Source organism: Spermophilus citellus (genome assembly GCF_964194105.1).
Source record: "Spermophilus citellus genome assembly, chromosome: 8".
Taxonomy (NCBI): domain Eukaryota; kingdom Metazoa; phylum Chordata; class Mammalia; order Rodentia; family Sciuridae; genus Spermophilus; species Spermophilus citellus.
Genome location: NC_138189.1, coordinates 78,913,011 through 78,934,050, shown reverse-complemented (window position 1 = coordinate 78,934,050; position 21,040 = coordinate 78,913,011).

Sequence of the window (21,040 nt, the reverse complement as noted above, 5' to 3'; positions counted from 1 at the left end):
CTGAGATTTCTGGAGATTCGTAATTTTTGGAAGCTTGGCAACCCCTTTCCTTGAAAGTGTTTCTCGCCAGTCACTGCTTAGGGCTACATCAAGAGGAAACAAAACATAGAGATAGAACGTGAAACTAATTTATTGTGTCAAGTTTCAAGAAGCTTGCACAAACCATGTTGGATTTAGAGTTCCAAATACATCTATCAATATAGGAGAAAACAGAGTGAAACCTAAAAATTCAAACTGTTACTGGAAACGAAGGCTTCAACGTAGAAGAACGAAATGTGGGGAACCAAGTCGCCTTAGTGTACTGATCATTACCTATAAGTATCATCCAGTTTGGGTGAAAAAATATTTGCTGAGATTTCTGGAGATTCGTATTTTTGGAAGCTTGGCAACCGTTTTCCATGAAAGTGTTTCTCGCCAGTCACTGCTTAGGGCTGCAGCAAGAGGAAACAAAACAGAGAGATAGAACGTGAAACTACTTTATTGTGTCAAGTTTCAAGAAGCTAGCACAAACCGTGTTGGATTTAGAGTTCCAAATACGTCTATCAATATAGGATAAAACAGAGTGAAACCTAAAAATTGAAACTGTTACTGGAAACGAATGCTTCAACATAGAAGAACGAAATTTGGGGAACCAAGTCGACTTAGTGTACTGATCATTACCTGAAAGTATCATCCAGTTTGGGTGAAAAACTATTTGCTGAGATTTCTGGAGATTTGTAATTTTTGGAAGCTTGGCAACCCCTTTCCATAAAAGTGTTTCTCGCCAGTCACTGCTTAGGGCTACATCAAGAGGAAACAAAACATAGAGATAGAACGTGAACCTAATTTATTGTGTCAAGTTTCAAGAAGCTAGCACAAACCGTGTTGGATTTAGAGTTCCAAATACATCTATCAATATAGGAGAAAACAGAGTGAAACCTAAAAATTCAAACTGTTACTGGAAACGAAGGCTTCAACATAGAAGAACGAAATGTGGGGAACCAAGTCGCCTTAGTGTACTGATCATTACCTGAAAGTATCATCCAGTTTGGGTGAAAAAATATTTGCTGAGATTTCTGGAGATTAGTAATTTAGGAAGCTTGGCAACCCCTTTCCATGAAAGTGTTTCTCGCCAGCCACTGCTTAGGGCTACATCAATAGGAAACAAAACATAGAGATAGAACGTGAAACTACTTTATTGTGTCAAGTTTCAAGAAGCTAGCACAAACCGTGTTGGATAGAGTTCCAAATACATCTATCAATATAGGAGTAAACAGAGTGAAACCCAAAAATTCAAACTGTTACTGGAAACGAACGTTTCAACGTAGAAGAACGAAATTTGGTGAAGCAAGTGGGCTTAGTGTACTGATCATTACCTGAAAGTATCATGCAGTTTGGGTGAAAAAGTATTTGCTGAGATTTCTGGAGATTCATAATTTTTGGAAGCTTGGCAACCCCTTTCCATGAAAGTGTTTCTCGCCAGTCACTGCTTAGGGCTACATCAAGAGGAAACAAAACATAGAGAGAGAACGTGAAACTACTTTATTGTGTCAAGTTTCAAGAAGCTAGCACAAACCGAGTTGGATTTAGAGTTCCAAATGCATCTATCAATATAGGAGAAAACAGAGTGAAACCTAAAAATTCAAACTGTTACTGGAAACGAACACTTCAACGTAGAAGAACAAAATGTGGGGAACCAAGTCGCCTTAGTGTACTGATCATTACCTGAAAGTATCATCCAGTTTGGGTGAAAAACTATTTGCTGAGATTTCTGGAGATTTGTAATTTTTGGAAGCTTGGCAACCCCTTTCCATGAAAGTGTTTCTCGCCAGTCACTGCTTAGGGTTACATCAAGAGGAAACAAAACATAGAGATAGAACGTGAAACTACTTTATTGTGTCAAGTTTCAAGAAGCTTGCAAAAACCGTGTTGGATTTAGAGTTCCAAATACATCTATCAATATAGGAGAAAACAGAGTGAAACCTAAAAATTGAAACTGTTACTGGAAACGAACGCTCCAACATAAGAGAACGAAATTTGGGGAACCAAGTCGCCTTAGTGTACTGATCATTACCTGAAAGTATCATCCAGTTTGGGTGAAAAAATATTTGCTGAGATTTCTGGAGATTCGTAATTTTTGGAAGCTTGGCAACCCCTTTCCTTGAAAGTGTTTCTCGCCAGTCACTGCTTAGGGCTACATCAAGAGGAAACAAAACATAGAGATAGAACGTGAACCTAATTTATTGTGTCAAGTTTCAAGAAGCTTGCACAAACCATGTTGGATTTAGAGTTCCAAATACATCTATCAATATAGGAGAAAACAGAGTGAAACCTAAAAATTCAAACTGTTACTGGAAACGAAGGCTTCAACGTAGAAGAACGAAATGTGGGGAACCAAGTCGCCTTAGTGTACTGATCATTACCTGAAAGTATCATCCAGTTTGGGTGAAAAAATATTTGCTGAGATTTCTGGAGATTCGTAATTTTGGAAGCTTGGCAACCCCTTTCCATGAATGTGTTTCTCGCCAGTCACTGCTTAGGGCTACATCAAGAGGAAACAAAACATAGAGAGAGAACGTGAAACTAGTTTATTGCGTCAAGTTTCAAGAAGCTAGCAAAAACCGTGTTGGATAGAGTTCCAAATATATCTATCAATATAGGAGTAAACAGAGTGAAACCTAAAAATTCAAACTGTTACTGGAAATGGTCGCTTCAACGTAGAAGAACGAAATTTGGTGAAGCAAGTGGGATTAGTGTACTGATCATTACCTGAAAGTATCATCCAGTTTGGGTGAAAAACTATTTGCTGAGATTTCTGGAGATTTGTAATTTTTGGGAGCTTGGCATACCCTTTCTATGAAAGTGTTTCTCGCCAGTCACTGCTTAGGGCTACATCAAGAGGAAACAAAACATAGAGATAGAACGTGAAACTAATTTATTGTGTCAAGTTTCAAGAAGCTTGCACAAACCGTGTTGGATTTAGAGTTCCAAATACATCTATCAATATAGGAGAAAACAGAGTGAAACCTAAAAATTCAAACTGTTACTGGAAACGAACGCTTCAACATAGAAGAACGAAATGTGGGGAACCAAGTCGCCTTAGTGTACTGATCATTACCTGAAAGTATCATCCAGTTTGGGTGAAAAAATATTTGCTGAGATTTCTGGAGATTCGTAATTTTTGGAAGCTTGGCAACCCCTTTCCATGAAAGTGTTTCTCGCCAGTCACTGCTTAGGGCTACAGCAAGAGGAAACAAAACATGGAGATAGAACGTGAAACTACTTTATTGTGTCAAGTTTCAAGAAGCTAGCACAAACCGTGTTGGATTTAGAGTTCCAAATACGTCTATCAATATAGGAGAAAACAGAGTGAAACCTAAAAATTCAAACTGTTACTGGAAACGAACGCTTCAACATAAGAGAACGAAATTTGGGGAACCAAGTCGACTTAGTGTACTGATCATTACCTGAAAGTATCATCCAGTTTGGGTGAAAAAATATTTGCTGAGATTTCTGGAGATTTGTAATTTTTGGAAGCTTGGCAACCCCTTTCCATGAAAGTGTTTCTCGCCAGTCACTGCTTAGGGCTACATCAAGAGGAGACAAAACATAGAGATAGAATGTGAACCTACTTTATTGTGTCAAGTTTCAAGAAGCTAGCACAAACCGTGTTGGATTTAGAGTTCCAAATACATCTATCAATATAGGAGAAAACAGAGTGAAACCTAAAAATTCAAACTGTTACTGGAAACGAACGCTTCAACATAGAAGAACAAAATTTGGGGAACCAAGTTGCCTTAGTGTATTGATCCTTACCTGAAAGTATCATCCAGTTTCGGTGAAAAAGTATTTGCTGAGATTTCTGGAGATTCGTAATTTTTGGAAGCTTGGCAACCCCTTTCCATGAAAGTGTTTCTCGCCAGTCACTGCTTAGGGCTACAGCAAGAGGAAACAAAACATAGAGATAGAACGTGAAACTACTTTATTGTGTCAAGTTTCAAGAATCTAGCAAAAACCGTATGGATTTAGAGTTTCAAATACCTCTATCAATATAGGAGAAAACAGAGTGAAACCTAAAAATTCAAACTGTTACTGGAAACGAATGCTTCAACATAGAAGAACGAAATTTGGGGAACCAAGTCGCCTTAGTGCACTGATCATTACCTGAAAGTATCATCCAGTTTGGGTGAAAAAATATTTGCTGAGATTTCTGGAGATTTGTAATTTTTGGAAGCTTGGCAACCCCTTTCCATGAAAGTGTTTCTCGCCAGTCACTGCTTAGGGTTACATCAAGAGGAAACAAAAGATAGAGATAGAACGTGAAACTACTTTATTGTGTGAAGTTTCAAGAAGCTTGCACAAACCGTGTTGGATTTAGAGTTCCAAATACATCTATCAATATAGGAGAAAACAGAGTGAAACCTAAAAATTCAAACTGTTACTGGAAACGAACGCTCCAACATAAGAGAACGAAATTTGGGGAACCAAGTCGCCTTAGTGTACTGATCATTACCTGAAAGTATCATCCAGTTTGGGTGAAAAAATATTTGCTGAGATTTCTGGAGATTCGTAATTTTTGGAAGCTTGGCAACCCCTTTCCATGAAAGTGTTTCTCGCCAGTCACTGCTTAGGGCTACATCAAGAGGAAACAAAACATAGAGATAGAACGTGAAACTACTTTATTGTGTCAAGTTTCAAGAAGCTTGCAAAAACCGTGTTGGATTTAGAGTTCCAAATACATCTATCAATATAGGAGAAAACAGAGTGAAACCTAAAAATTGAAACTGTTACTGGAAACGAACGCTCCAACATAAGAGAACGAAATTTGGGGAACCAAGTCGCCTTAGTGTACTGATCATTACCTGAAAGTATCATCCAGTTTGGGTGAAAAAATATTTGCTGAGATTTCTGGAGATTCGTAATTTTTGGAAGCTTGGCAACCCCTTTCCTTGAAAGTGTTTCTCGCCAGTCACTGCTTAGGGCTACATCAAGAGGAAACAAAACATAGAGATAGAACGTGAACCTAATTTATTGTGTCAAGTTTCAAGAAGCTTGCACAAACCATGTTGGATTTAGAGTTCCAAATACATCTATCAATATAGGAGAAAACAGAGTGAAACCTAAAAATTCAAACTGTTACTGGAAACGAAGGCTTCAACGTAGAAGAATGAAATGTGGGGAACCAAGTCGCCTTAGTGTACTGATCATTACCTGAAAGTATCATCCAGTTTGGGTGAAAAAATATTTGCTGAGATTTCTGGAGATTCGTAATTTTTGGAAGCTTGGCAACCCCTTTCCATGAATGTGTTTCTCGCCAGTCACTGCTTAGGGCTACATCAAGAGGAAACAAAACATAGAGAGAGAACGTGAAACTAGTTTATTGCGTCAAGTTTCAAGAAGCTAGCAAAAACCGTGTTGGATAGAATTCCAAATACATCTATCAATATAGGAGTAAACAGAGTGAAACCTAAAAATTCAAACTGTTACTGGAAATGGTCGCTTCAACGTAGAAGAACGAAATTTGGTGAAGCAAGTGGGATTAGTGTACTGATCATTACCTGAAAGTATCATCCAGTTTGGGTGAAAAACTATTTGCTGAGATTTCTGGAGATTTGTAATTTTTGGGAGCTTGGCATACCCTTTCTATGAAAGTGTTTCTCGCCAGTCACTGCTTAGGGCTACATCAAGAGGAAACAAAACATAGAGATAGAACGTGAAACTAATTTATTGTGTCAAGTTTCAAGAAGCTTGCACAAACCGTGTTGGATTTAGAGTTCCAAATACATCTATCAATATAGGAGAAAACAGAGTGAAACCTAAAAATTCAAACTGTTACTGGAAACGAACGCTTCAACATAGAAGAACGAAATGTGGGGAACCAAGTCGCCTTAGTGTACTGATCATTACCTGAAAGTATCATCCAGTTTGGGTGAAAAAATATTTGCTGAGATTTCTGGAGATTCGTAATTTTTGGAAGCTTGGCAACCCCTTTCCATGAAAGTGTTTCTCGCCAGTCACTGCTTAGGGCTACAGCAAGAGGAAACAAAACATGGAGATAGAACGTGAAACTACTTTATTGTGTCAAGTTTCAAGAAGCTAGCACAAACCGTGTTGGATTTAGAGTTCCAAATACGTCTATCAATATAGGAGAAAACAGAGTGAAACCTAAAAATTCAAACTGTTACTGGAAACGAACGCTTCAACATAAGAGAACGAAATTTGGGGAACCAAGTCGACTTAGTGTACTGATCATTACCTGAAAGTATCATCCAGTTTGGGTGAAAAAATATTTGCTGAGATTTCTGGAGATTTGTAATTTTTGGAAGCTTGGCAACCCCTTTCCATGAAAGTGTTTCTCGCCAGTCACTGCTTAGGGCTACATCAAGAGGAGACAAAACATAGAGATAGAATGTGAACCTACTTTATTGTGTCAAGTTTCAAGAAGCTAGCACAAACCGTGTTGGATTTAGAGTTCCAAATACATCTATCAATATAGGAGAAAACAGAGTGAAACCTAAAAATTCAAACTGTTACTGGAAACGAACGCTTCAACATAGAAGAACAAAATTTGGGGAACCAAGTTGCCTTAGTGTACTGATCCTTACCTGAAAGTATCATCCAGTTTCGGTGAAAAAGTATTTGCTGAGATTTCTGGAGATTCGTAATTTTTGGAAGCTTGGCAACCCCTTTCCATGAAAGTGTTTCTCGCCAGTCACTGCTTAGGGCTACAGCAAGAGGAAACAAAACATAGAGATAGAACGTGAAACTACTTTATTGTGTCAAGTTTCAAGAATCTAGCAAAAACCGTATGGATTTAGAGTTCCAAATACCTCTATCAATATAGGAGAAAACAGAGTGAAACCTAAAAATTCAAACTGTTACTGGAAACGAATGCTTCAACATAGAAGAACGAAATTTGGGGAACCAAGTCGCCTTAGTGCACTGATCATTACCTGAAAGTATCATCCAGTTTGGGTGAAAAAATATTTGCTGAGATTTCTGGAGATTTGTAATTTTTGGAAGCTTGGCAACCCCTTTCCATGAAAGTGTTTCTCGCCAGTCACTGCTTAGGGTTACATCAAGAGGAAACAAAAGATAGAGATAGAACGTGAAACTACTTTATTGTGTGAAGTTTCAAGAAGCTTGCACAAACCGTGTTGGATTTAGAGTTCCAAATACATCTATCAATATAGGAGAAAACAGAGTGAAACCTAAAAATTCAAACTGTTACTGGAAACGAACGCTCCAACATAAGAGAACGAAATTTGGGGAACCAAGTCGCCTTAGTGTACTGATCATTACCTGAAAGTATCATCCAGTTTGGGTGAAAAAATATTTGCTGAGATTTCTGGAGATTCGTAATTTTTGGAAGCTTGGCAACCCCTTTCCATGAAAGTGTTTCTCGCCAGTCACTGCTTAGGGCTACATCAAGAGGAAACAAAACATAGAGATAGAACGTGAAACTAATTTATTGTGTCAAGTTTCAAGAAGCTTGCACAAACCATGTTGGATTTAGAGTTCCAAATACATCTATCAATATAGGAGAAAACAGAGTGAAACCTAAAAATTCAAACTGTTACTGGAAACGAAGGCTTCAACGTAGAAGAACGAAATGTGGGGAACCAAGTCGCCTTAGTGTACTGATCATTACCTATAAGTATCATCCAGTTTGGGTGAAAAAATATTTGCTGAGATTTCTGGAGATTCGTATTTTTGGAAGCTTGGCAACCCTTTTCCATGAAAGTGTTTCTCGCCAGTCACTGCTTAGGGCTGCAGCAAGAGGAAACAAAACAGAGAGATAGAACGTGAAACTACTTTATTGTGTCAAGATTCAAGAAGCTAGCACAAACCGTGTTGGATTTAGAGTTCCAAATACGTCTATCAATATAGGAGAAAACAGAGTGAAACCTAAAAATTCAAACTGTTACTGGAAACGAATGCTTCAACATAGAAGAACGAAATTTGGGGAACCAAGTCGCCTTAGTGTACTGATCATTACCTGAAAGTATCATCCAGTTTGGGTGAAAAACTATTTGCTGAGATTTCTGGAGATTTGTAATTTTTGGAAGCTTGGCAACCCCTTTCCATGAAAGTGTTTCTCGCCAGTCACTGCTTAGGGCTACATCAAGAGGAAACAAAACATAGAGATAGAACGTGAACCTAATTTATTGTGTCAAGTTTCAAGAAGCTAGCACAAACCGTGTTGGATTTAGAGTTCCAAATACATCTATCAATATAGGAGAAAACAGAGTGAAACCTAAAAATTCAAACTGTTACTGGAAACGAAGGCTTCAACATAGAAGAACGAAATGTGGGGAACCAAGTCGCCTTAGTGTACTGATCATTACCTGAAAGTATCATCCAGTTTGGGTGAAAAAATATTTGCTGAGATTTCTGGAGATTAGTAATTTAGGAAGCTTGGCAACCCCTTTCCATGAAAGTGTTTCTCGCCAGCCACTGCTTAGGGCTACATCAAGAGGAAACAAAACATAGAGATAGAACGTGAAACTACTTTATTGTGTCAAGTTTCAAGAAGCTAGCACAAACCGTGTTGGATAGAGTTCCAAATACATCTATCAATATAGGAGTAAACAGAGTGAAACCCAAAAATTCAAACTGTTACTGGAAACGAACGTTTCAACGTAGAAGAACGAAATTTGGTGAAGCAAGTGGGCTTAGTGTACTGATCATTACCTGAAAGTATCATCCAGTTTGGGTGAAAAAGTATTTGCTGAGATTTCTGGAGATTCATAATTTTTGGAAGCTTGGCAACCCCTTTCCATGAAAGTGTTTCTCGCCAGTCACTGCTTAGGGCTACATCAAGAGGAAACAAAACATAGAGAGAGAACGTGAAACTACTTTATTGTGTCAAGTTTCAAGAAGCTAGCACAAACCGAGTTGGATTTAGAGTTCCAAATACATCTATCAATATAGGAGAAAACAGAGTGAAACCTAAAAATTCAAACTGTTACTGGAAACGAACACTTCAACGTAGAAGAACGAAATGTGGGGAACCAAGTCGCTTTAGTGTACTGATCATTACCTGAAAGTATCATCCAGTTTGGGTGAAAAACTATTTGCTGAGATTTCTGGAGATTTGTAATTTTTGGAAGCTTGGCAACACCTTTCCATGAAAGTGTTTCTCGCCAGTCACTGCTTAGGGTTACATCAAGAGGAAACAAAACATAGAGATAGAACGTGAAACTACTTTATTGTGTCAAGTTTCAAGAAGCTTGCAAAAACCGTGTTGGATTTAGAGTTCCAAATACATCTATCAATATATGAGAAAACAGAGTGAAACCTAAAAATTCAAACTGTTACTGGAAACGAACGCTCCAACATAAGAGAACGAAATTTGGGGAACCAAGTCGCCTTAGTGTACTGATCATTACCTGAAAGTATCATCCAGTTTGGGTGAAAAAATATTTGCTGAGATTTCTGGAGATTCGTAATTTTTGGAAGCTTGGCAACCCCTTTCCTTGAAAGTGTTTCTCGCCAGTCACTGCTTAGGGCTACATCAAGAGGAAACAAAACATAGAGATAGAACGTGAAACTAATTTATTGTGTCAAGTTTCAAGAAGCTTGCACAAACCATGTTGGATTTAGAGTTCCAAATACATCTATCAATATAGGAGAAAACAGAGTGAAACCTAAAAATTCAAACTGTTACTGGAAACGAAGGCTTCAACGTAGAAGAACGAAATGTGGGGAACCAAGTCGCCTTAGTGTACTGATCATTACCTGAAAGTATCATCCAGTTTGGGTGAAAAAATATTTGCTGAGATTTCTGGAGATTAGTAATTTTGGAAGCTTGGCAACCCCTTTCCATGAATTTGTTTCTCGCCAGTCACTGCTTAGGGCTACATCAAGAGGAAACAAAACATAGAGAGAGAACGTGAAACTACTTTATTGCGTCAAGTTTCAAGAAGCTAGCAAAAACCGTGTTGGATAGAGTTCCAAATACATCTATCAATATAGGAGTAAACAGAGTGAAACCTAAAAATTCAAACTGTTACTGGAAATGGTCGCTTCAACGTAGAAGAACGAAATTTGGTGAAGCAAGTGGGCTTAGTGTACTGATCATTACCTGAAAGTATCATCCAGTTTGGGTGAAAAACTATTTGCTGAGATTTCTGGAGATTTGTAATTTTTGGGAGCTTGGCATACCCTTTCTATGAAAGTGTTTCTCGCCAGTCACTGCTTAGGGCTACATCAAGAGGAAACAAAACATAGAGATAGAACGTGAAACTAATTTATTGTGTCAAGTTTCAAGAAGCTTGCACAAACCGTGTTGGATTTAGAGTTCCAAATACATCTATCAATATAGGAGAAAACAGAGTGAAACCTAAAAATTCAAACTGTTACTGGAAACGAACGCTTCAACATAGAAGAACGAAATGTGGGGAACCAAGTCGCCTTAGTGTACTGATCATTACCTGAAAGTATCATCCAGTTTGGGTGAAAAAATATTTGCTGAGATTTCTGGAGATTCGTAATTTTTGGAAGCTTGGCAACCCCTTTCCATGAAAGTGTTTCTCGCCAGTCACTGCTTAGGGCTACAGCAAGAGGAAACAAAACATGGAGATAGAACGTGAAACTACTTTATTGTGTCAAGTTTCAAGAAGCTAGCACAAACCGTGTTGGATTTAGAGTTCCAAATACGTCTATCAATATAGGAGAAAACAGAGTGAAACCTAAAAATTCAAACTGTTACTGGAAACGAACGCTTCAACATAAGAGAACGAAATTTGGGGAACCAAGTCGACTTAGTGTACTGATCATTACCTGAAAGTATCATCCATTTTGGGTGAAAAAATATTTGCTGAGATTTCTGGAGATTTGTAATTTTTGGAACCTTGGCAACCCCTTTCCATGAAAGTGTTTCTCGCCAGTCACTGCTTAGGGCTACATCAAGAGGAGACAAAACATAGAGATAGAATGTGAACCTACTTTATTGTGTCAAGTTTCAAGAAGCTAGCACAAACCGTGTTGGATTTAGAGTTCCAAATACATCTATCAATATAGGAGAAAACAGAGTGAAACCTAAAAATTCAAACTGTTACTGGAAACGAACGCTTCAACGTAGAAGAACGAAATTTGGGGAACCAAGTCGCCTTAGTGTACTGATCATTACCTGAAAGTATCATCCAGTTTGGGTGAAAAACTTTTTGCTGAGATTTCTGGAGATTTGTAATTTTTGGAAGCTTGGCAACCCCTTTCCATGAAAGTGTTTCTCGCCAGTCACTGCTTAGGGCTACATCAAGAGGAAACAAAACATAGAGAGAGAACGTGAAACTACTTTATTGTGTCAAGTTTCAAGAAGCTAGCACAAACCGTGTTGGATAGAGTTCCAAATACATCTATCAATATAGGAGTAAACAGAGTGAAACCTAAAAATTCAAACTGTTACTGGAAACGATCGTTTCAACGTAGAAGAACGAAATTTGGTGAAGCAAGTGGGCTTAGTGTACTGATCATTACCTGAAATTATCATCCAGTTTGGGTGAAAAACTATTTGCTGAGATTTCTGGAGATTCGTAATTTTTGGAAGCTTGGCAACCCCTTTCCTTGAAAGTGTTTCTCGCCAGTCACTGCTTAGGGCTACATCAAGAGGAAACAAAACATAGAGATAGAACGTAAAACTACTTTATTGTGTCAACTTTCAAGAAGCTAGCACAAACCGTGTTGGATTTAGAGTTCCAAATACATCTATCAATATAGGAGAAAACAGAGTGAAACCTAAAAATTCAAAGTGTTACTGGAAACGAACGCTTCAACGTAGAAGAACGTAATGTGGGGAACCAAGTCGCCTTAGTGTACTGATCATTACCTATAAGTATCATCCAGTTTGGGTGAAAAAGTATTTGCTGAGATTTCTGGAGATTCGTATTTTTGGAAGCTTGGCAACCCTTTTCCATGAAAGTGTTTCTCGCCAGTCACTGCTTAGGGCTGCAGCAAGAGGAAACAAAACAGAGAGATAGAACGTGAAACTACTTTATTGTGTCAAGTTTCAAGAAGCTAGCACAAACCGTGTTGGATTTAGAGTTCCAAATACATCTATCAATATAGGAGTAAACAGAGTGAAACCTAAAAATTCAAACTGTTACTGGAAACGAACGCTTCAACATAGAAGAACGAAATTTGGGAAACCAAGTTGCCTTAGTGTACTGATCATTACCTGAAAGTACAATCCAGTTTGGGTGAAAAAGTATTTGCTGAGATTTCTGGAGATTCATAATTTTTGGAAGCTTGGCAACCCCTTTCCATGAAAGTGTTTCTCGCCAGTCACAGCTTAGGGCTACATCAAGAGGAAACAAAACATAGAGAGAGAACGTGAAACTACTTTATTGTGTCAAGTTTCAAGAAGCTAGCCCAAACCGAGTTGGATTTAGTGTTCCAAATACATCTATCAATATAGGAGAAAACAGAGTGAAACCTAAAAATTCAAACTGTTACTGGAAACGAAGGCTTCAACGTAGAAGAACGAAATGTGGGGAACCAAGTGGCCTTAGTGTACTGATCATTACCTGAAAGTATCATCCAGTTTGGGTGAAAAACTATTTGCTGAGATTTCTGGAGATTTGTAATTTTTGGAAGCTTGGCAACCCCTTTCCATGAAAGTGTTTCTCGCCAGTCACTGCTTAGGGTTACATCAAGAGGAAACAAAACATAGAGATAGAACGTGAAACTACTTTATTGTGTCAAGTTTCAAGAAGCTTGCAAAAACCGTGTTGGATTTAGAGTTCCAAATACATCTATCAATATAGGAGAAAACAGAGTGAAACCTAAAAATTCAAACTGTTACTGGAAACGAACGCTCCAACATAAGAGAACGAAATTTGGGGAACCAAGTCGCCTTAGTGTACTGATCATTACCTGAAAGTATCATCCAGTTTGGGTGAAAAAATATTTGCTGAGATTTCTGGAGATTCGTAATTTTTGGAAGCTTGGCAACCCCTTTCCTTGAAAGTGTTTTTCGCCAGCCACTGCTTAGGGCTACATCAAGAGGAAACAAAACATAGAGATAGAACGTGAACCTAATTTATTGTGTCAAGTTTCAAGAAGCTAGCACAAACCGTGTTGGATTTAGAGTTCCAAATACATCTATCAATATAGGAGAAAACAGAGTGAAACCTAAAAATTCAAACTGTTACTGGAAACGAAGGCTTCAACGTAGAAGAACGAAATGTGGGGAACCAAGTCGCCTTAGTGTACTGATCATTACCTGAAACTATCATCCAGTTTGGGTGAAAAAATATTTGCTGAGATTTCTGGAGATTAGTAATTTTGGAAGCTTGGCAACCCCTTTCCATGAATGTGTTTCTCACCAGTCACTGCTTAGTGCTACATCAAGAGGAAACAAAACATAGAGAGAGAACGTGAAACTACTTTATTGCGTCAAGTTTCAAGAAGCTAGCAAAAACCGTGTTGGATAGAGTTCCAAATACATCTATCAATATAGGAGTAAACAGAGTGAAACCTAAAAGTTCAAACTGTTACTGGAAATGGTCGCTTCAACGTAGAAGAACGAAATTTGGTGAAGCAAGTGGGCTTAGTGTACTGAACATTACCTGAAAGTATCATCCAGTTTGGGTGAAAAACTATTTGCTGAGATTTCTGGAGATTTGTAATTTTTGGGAGCTTGGCAACCCCTTTCTATGAAAGTGTTTCTCGCCAGTCACTGCTTAGGGCTACATCAAGAGGAAACAAAACATAGAGATAGAACGTGAAACTAATTTATTGTGTCAAGTTTCAAGAAGCTTGCACAAACCGTGTTGGATTTAGAGTTCCAAATACATCTATCAATATAGGAGAAAACAGAGTGAAACCTAAAAATTCAAACTGTTACTGGAAACGAACGCTTCAACATAGAAGAACGAAATGTGGGGAACCAAGTCGCCTTAGTGTACTGATCATTACCTGAAATTATCATCCAGTTTGGGTGAAAAAATATTTGCTGAGATTTCTGGAGATTCGTAATTTTTGGAAGCTTGGCAACCCCTTTCCATGAAAGTGTTTCTCGCCAGTCACTGCTTAGGGCTACAGCAAGAGGAAACAAAACATGGAGATAGAACGTGAAACTACTTTATTGTGTCAAGTTTCAAGAAGCTAGCACAAACCGTGTTGGATTTAGAGTTCCAAATACGTCTATCAATATAGGAGAAAACAGAGTGAAACCTAAAAATTCAAACTGTTACTGGAAACGAACGCTTCAACATAAGAGAACAAAATTTGGGGAACCAAGTCGACTTAGTGTACTGATCATTACCTGAAAGTATCATCCAGTTTGGGTGAAAAAAATATTTGCTGAGATTTCTGGAGATTTGTAATTTTTGGAACCTTGGCAACCCCTTTCCATTAAAGTGTTTCTCGCCAGTCACTGCTTAGGGCTACAACAAGAGGAGACAAAACATAGAGATAGAATGTGAACCTACTTTATTGTGTCAAGTTTCAAGAAGCTAGCACAAACCGTGTTGGATTTAGAGTTCCAAATACATCTATCAATATAGGAGAAAACAGAGTGAAACCTAAAAATTCAAACTGTTACTGGAAACGAACGCTTCAACGTAGAAGAACGAAATTTGGGGAACCAAGTCGCCTTAGTGTACTGATCATTACCTGAAAGTATCATCCAGTTTGGGTGAAAAACTTTTTGCTGAGATTTCTGGAGATTCGTAATTTTTGGAAGCTTGGCAACCCCATTCCATGAAAGTGTTTCTCGCCAGTCACTGCTTAGGGCTACATCAAGAGGAAACAAAACATAGAGATAGAACATAAAACTACTTTATTCTGTCAAGTTTCAAGAAGCTAGCACAAACACTGTTGGATTTAGAGTTCCAAATACATCTATCAATATAGGAGAAAACAGAGTGAAACCTAAAAATTCAAACTGTTACTGGAAACGAACACTTCAACGTAGAAGAACGAAATGTGGGGAACCAAGTCGCCTTAGTGTACTGATCATTACCTGAAAGTATCATCCAGTTTGTGTGAAAAAGTATTTGCTGAGATTTCTGGAGATTCGTAATTTTTGGAAGCTTGGCAACCCCTTTCAATGAAAGTGTTTCTCGCCAGTCACTGCTTAGGGCTACAGCAAGAGGAAAAAAAACATAGAGATAGAACGTGAAACTACTTTATTCTGTCAAGTTTCAAGAAGCTAGCACAAACCGTGTTGGATTTAGAGTTCCAAATACATCTATCAATATAGGAGAAAACAGAGTGAAACCTAAAAATTCAAACTGTTACTGGAAACGAATGCTTCAACATAGAAGAACGAAATTTTGGGAACCAAGTCGCCTTAGTGTACTGATCATTACCTGAAAGTATCATCCAGTTTGGGTGAAAAAATATTTGCTGAGATTTCTGGAGATTCGTAGTTTTTGGAAGCTTGGCAACCCCTTTCCATGAAAATGTTTCTCGCCAGTCACTGCTTAGGGCTACATCAAGAGGAAACAAAACATAGAGATAGAACGTGAACCTAGTTCATTGTGTCAAGTTTCAAGAAGCTAGCACAAACCGTGTTGGATTTAGAGTTCCAAAAACATCTATCAATATAGGAGTAAACAGAGTGAAACCTAAAAATTCAAACTGTTACTGGAAACGAACGCTTCAACGTAGAAGAACGAAATTTGGTGAAGCAAGTGGGGTTAGTGTACTGATCATTACCTGAAAGTATCATCCAGTTTGGATGAAAAAGTATTTGCTGAGATTTCTGGAGATTCGTAATTTTTGGAAGCTTGGCAACCCCTTTCCATGAAAGTGTTTCTCGCCAGTCACTGCTTAGGGCTACATCAAGAGGAAACAATACATAGAGATAGAACGTGAAACTAATTTATTGTGTCAAGTTTCAAGAAGCTAGCACAAGCCGTGTTGGATTTAGAGTTCCAAATACATCTATCAATATAGGAAAAAACAGAGTGAAACCTAAAAATTCAAACTGTTACTGGAAACGAGTGCTTCAACATAGAAAAACTAAATTTGGGGAACCAAGTCGCCTTAGTGTACTGATCATTACCTGAAAGTATCATCCAGTTTGGGTGAAAAAGTATTTGCTGAGATTTCTGGAGATTCGTAATTTTTGGAAGCTTGGCAACCCCTTTCCATGAAAGTGTTTCTCGCCAGTCACTGCTTAGGGCTACATCAAGAGGAAACAAAACATAGAGATAGAACGTAAAACTACTTTATTGTGTCAAGTTTCAAGAAGCTAGCAGAAACCGTGTTGGAATTAGAGTTCCAAATACATCTATCAATATAGGAGAAAACAGAGTGAAACCTAAAAATTCAAACTGTTACTGGAAACGATCGTTTCAACGTAGAAGAACGAAATTTGGTGAAGCAAGTGGGCTTAGTGTACTGATCATTACCTGAAATTATCATCCAGTTTGGGTGAAAAACTATTTGCTGAGATTTCTGGAGATTCGTAATTTTTGGAAGCTTGGCAACCCCTTTCCTTGAAAGTGTTTCTCGCCAGTCACTGCTTAGGGCTACATCAAGAGGAAACAAAACATAGAGATAGAACGTAAAACTACTTTATTGTGTCAACTTTCAAGAAGCTAGCACAAACCGTGTTGGATTTAGAGTTCCAAATACATCTATCAATATAGGAGAAAACAGAGTGAAACCTAAAAATTCAAACTGTTACTGGAAACGAACGCTTTAACGTAGAAGAACGTAATGTGGGGAACCAAGTCGCCTTAGTGTACTGATCATTACCTGAAAGTATCATCCAGTTTGGGTGAAAAAGTATTTGCTGAGATTTCTGGAGATTCGTAATTTTTGGAAGCTTGGCAACCCCTTTCCATGAAAGTGTTTCTCGCCAGTCACTGCTTAGGGCTACATCAAGAGGAAACAAAACATAGAGATAGAACGTAAAACTACTTTATTGTGTCAAGTTTCAAGAAGCTAGCAGAAACCGTGTTGGAATTAGAGTTCCAAATACATCTATCAATATAGGAGAAAACAGAGTGAAACCTAAAAATTCAAACTGTTACTGGAAATGAATGCTTCAACATAGAAGAACTAAATTTGGGGACCAAGTCGCCTTAGTGTACTGATCATTACCTGAAAGTATCATCCAGTTTGGGTGAAAAAATATTTGCTGAGATTTCTGGAGATTCGTAGTTTTTGGAAGCTTGGCAACCCCTTTCCATGAAAATGTTTCTCGCCAGTCACTGCTTAGGGCTACATCAAGAGGAAACAAAACATAGAGATAGAACGTGAAACTAATTCATTGTGTCAAGTTTCAAGAAGCTAGCACAAACCGTGTTGGATTTAGAGTTCCAAAAACATCGATCAATATAGGAGTAAACAGAGTGAAACCTAAAAATTCAAACTGTTACTGGAAACGAACGCTTCAACGTAGAAGAACGAAATTTGGTGAAGCAAGTGGGGTTAGTGTACTGATCATTACCTGAAAGTATCATCCAGTTTGGATGAAAAAGTATTTGCTGAGATTTCTGGAGATTCGTAATTTTTGGAAGCTTGGCAACCCCTTTCCATGAAAGTGTTTCTCGCCAGTCACTGCTTAGGGCTGCAGCAAGAGGAAACAATACATAGAGATAGAACGTGAAACTAATTTATTGTGTCAAGTTTCAAGAAGCTAGCACAAGCCGTGTTGGATTTAGAGTTCCAAATACATCTATCAATATAGGAGAAAACAGAGTGAAACCTAAAAATTCAAACTGTTACTGGAAACGAATGTTTCAACATAGAAAAACTAAATTTGGGGAACCAAGTCGCCTTAGTGTACTGATCATTACCTGAAAGTATCATCCAGTTTGGGTGAAAAAATATTTGCTGAGATTTCTGGAGATTCGTAATTTTTGGAAGCTTGGCAACCCCTTTCAATGAAAGTGTTTCTCGCCAGTCACTGCTTAGGGCTACAGCAAGAGGAAAAAAAACATAGAGATAGAACGTGAAACTACTTTATTCTGTCAAGTTTCAAGAAGCTAGCACAAACCGTGTTGGATTTAGAGTTCCAAATACATCTATCAATATAGGAGAAAACAGAGTGAAACCTAAAAATTCAAACTGTTACTGGAAACGAATGCTTCAACATAGAAGAACGAAATTTTGGGAACCAAGTCGCCTTAGTGTACTGATCATTACCTGAAAGTATCATCCAGTTTGGGTGAAAAAATATTTGCTGAGATTTCTGGAGATTCGTAGTTTTTGGAAGCTTGGCAACCCCTTTCCATGAAAATGTTTCTCGCCAGTCACTGCTTAGGGCTACATCAAGAGGAAACAAAACATAGAGATAGAACGTGAACCTAGTTCATTGTGTCAAGTTTCAAGAAGCTAGCACAAACCGTGTTGGATTTAGAGTTCCAAAAACATCTATCAATATAGGAGTAAACAGAGTGAAACCTAAAAATTCAAACTGTTACTGGAAACGAACGCTTCAACGTAGAAGAACGAAATTTGGTGAAGCAAGTGGGGTTAGTGTACTGATCATTACCTGAAAGTATCATCCAGTTTGGATGAAAAAGTATTTGCTGAGATTTCTGGAGATTCGTAATTTTTGGAAGCTTGGCAACCCCTTTCCATGAAAGTGTTTCTCGCCAGTCACTGCTTAGGGCTACATCAAGAGGAAACAATACATAGAGATAGAACGTGAAACTAATTTATTGTGTCAAGTTTCAAGAAGCTAGCACAAGCCGTGTTGGATTTAGAGTTCCAAATACATCTATCAATATAGGAAAAAACAGAGTGAAACCTAAAAATTCAAACTGTTACTGGAAACGAGTGCTTCAACATAGAAAAACTAAATTTGGGGAACCAAGTCGCCTTAGTGTACTGATCATTACCTGAAAGTATCATCCAGTTTGGGTGAAAAAGTATTTGCTGAGATTTCTGGAGATTCGTAATTTTTGGAAGCTTGGCAACCCCTTTCCATGAAAGTGTTTCTCGCCAGTCACTGCTTAGGGCTACATCAAGAGGAAACAAAACATAGAGATAGAACGTAAAACTACTTTATTGTGTCAAGTTTCAAGAAGCTAGCAGAAACCGTGTTGGAATTAGAGTTCCAAATACATCTATCAATATAGGAGAAAACAGAGTGAAACCTAAAAATTCAAACTGTTACTGGAAACGATCGTTTCAACGTAGAAGAACGAAATTTGGTGAAGCAAGTGGGCTTAGTGTACTGATCATTACCTGAAATTATCATCCAGTTTGGGTGAAAAACTATTTGCTGAGATTTCTGGAGATTCGTAATTTTTGGAAGCTTGGCAACCCCTTTCCTTGAAAGTGTTTCTCGCCAGTCACTGCTTAGGGCTACATCAAGAGGAAACAAAACATAGAGATAGAACGTAAAACTACTTTATTGTGTCAACTTTCAAGAAGCTAGCACAAACCGTGTTGGATTTAGAGTTCCAAATACATCTATCAATATAGGAGAAAACAGAGTGAAACCTAAAAATTCAAACTGTTACTGGAAACGAACGCTTTAACGTAGAAGAACGTAATGTGGGGAACCAAGTCGCCTTAGTGTACTGATCATTACCTGAAAGTATCATCCAGTTTGGGTGAAAAAGTATTTGCTGAGATTTCTGGAGATTCGTAATTTTTGGAAGCTTGGCAACCCCTTTCCATGAAAGTGTTTCTCGCCAGTCACTGCTTAGGGCTACATCAAGAGGAAACAAAACATAGAGATAGAACGTAAAACTACTTTATTGTGTCAAGTTTCAAGAAGCTAGCACAAACCGTGTTGGATTTAGAGTTCCAAATACATCTATCAATATAGGAGAAAACAGAGTGAAACCTAAAAATTCAAACTGTTACTGGAAACGAACACTTCAACGTAGAAGAACGAAATGTGGGGAACCAAGTCGCCTTAGTGTACTGATCATTACCTGAAAGTATCATCCAGTTTGGGTGAAAAAGTATTTGCTGAGATTTCTGGAGATTCGTAATTTTTGGAAGCTTGGCAACCCCTTTCCATGAAAGTGTTTCTCGCCAGTCACTGCTTAGGGCTACAGCAAGAGGAAACAAAACATAGAGATAGAACGTGAAACTACTTTATTCTGTCAAGTTTCAAGAAGCTAGCACAAACCGTGTTGGATTTAGAGTTCCAAATACATCTATCAATATAGGAGAAAACAGAGTGAAACTTAAAAATTCAAACTGTTACTGGAAACGAATGCTTCAACATAGAAGAACGAAATTTTGGGAACCAAGTCGCCTTAGTGTACTGATCATTACCTGAAAGTATCATCCAGTTTGGGTGAAAAAGTATTTGCTGAGATTTCTGGAGATTCGTAATTTTTGGAAGCTTGGCAACCCCTTTCCATGAAAGTGTTTCTCGCCAGTCACTGCTTAGGGCTACATCAAGAGGAAACAAAACATAGAGATAGAACGTAAAACTACTTTATTGTGTCAAGTTTCAAGAAGCTAGCAGAAACCGTGTTGGAATTAGAGTTCCAAATACATCTATCAATATAGGAGAAAACAGAGTGAAACCTAAAAATTCAAACTGTTACTGGAAATGAATGCTTCAACATAGAAGAACTAAATTTGGGGACCAAGTCGCCTTAGTGTACTGATCATTACCTGAAAGTATCATCCAGTTTGGGTGAAAAAATATTTGCTGAGATTTCTGGAGATTCGTAGTTTTTGGAAGCTTGGCAACCCCTTTCCATGAAAATGTTTCTCGCCAGTCACTGCTTAGGGCTACATCAAGAGGAAACAAAACATAGAGATAGAACGTGAAACTAATTCATTGTGTCAAGTTTCAAGAAGCTAGCACAAACCGTGTTGGATTTAGAGTTCCAAAAACATCGATCAATATAGGAGTAAACAGAGTGAAACCTAAAAATTCAAACTGTTACTGGAAACGAACGCTTCAACGTAGAAGAACGAAATTTGGTGAAGCAAGTGGGGTTAGTGTACTGATCATTACCTGAAAGTATCATCCAGTTTGGATGAAAAAGTATTTGCTGAGATTTCTGGAGATTCGTAATTTTTGGAAGCTTGGCAACCCCTTTCCATGAAAGTGTTTCTCGCCAGTCACTGCTTAGGGCTGCAGCAAGAGGAAACAATACATAGAGATAGAACGTGAAAC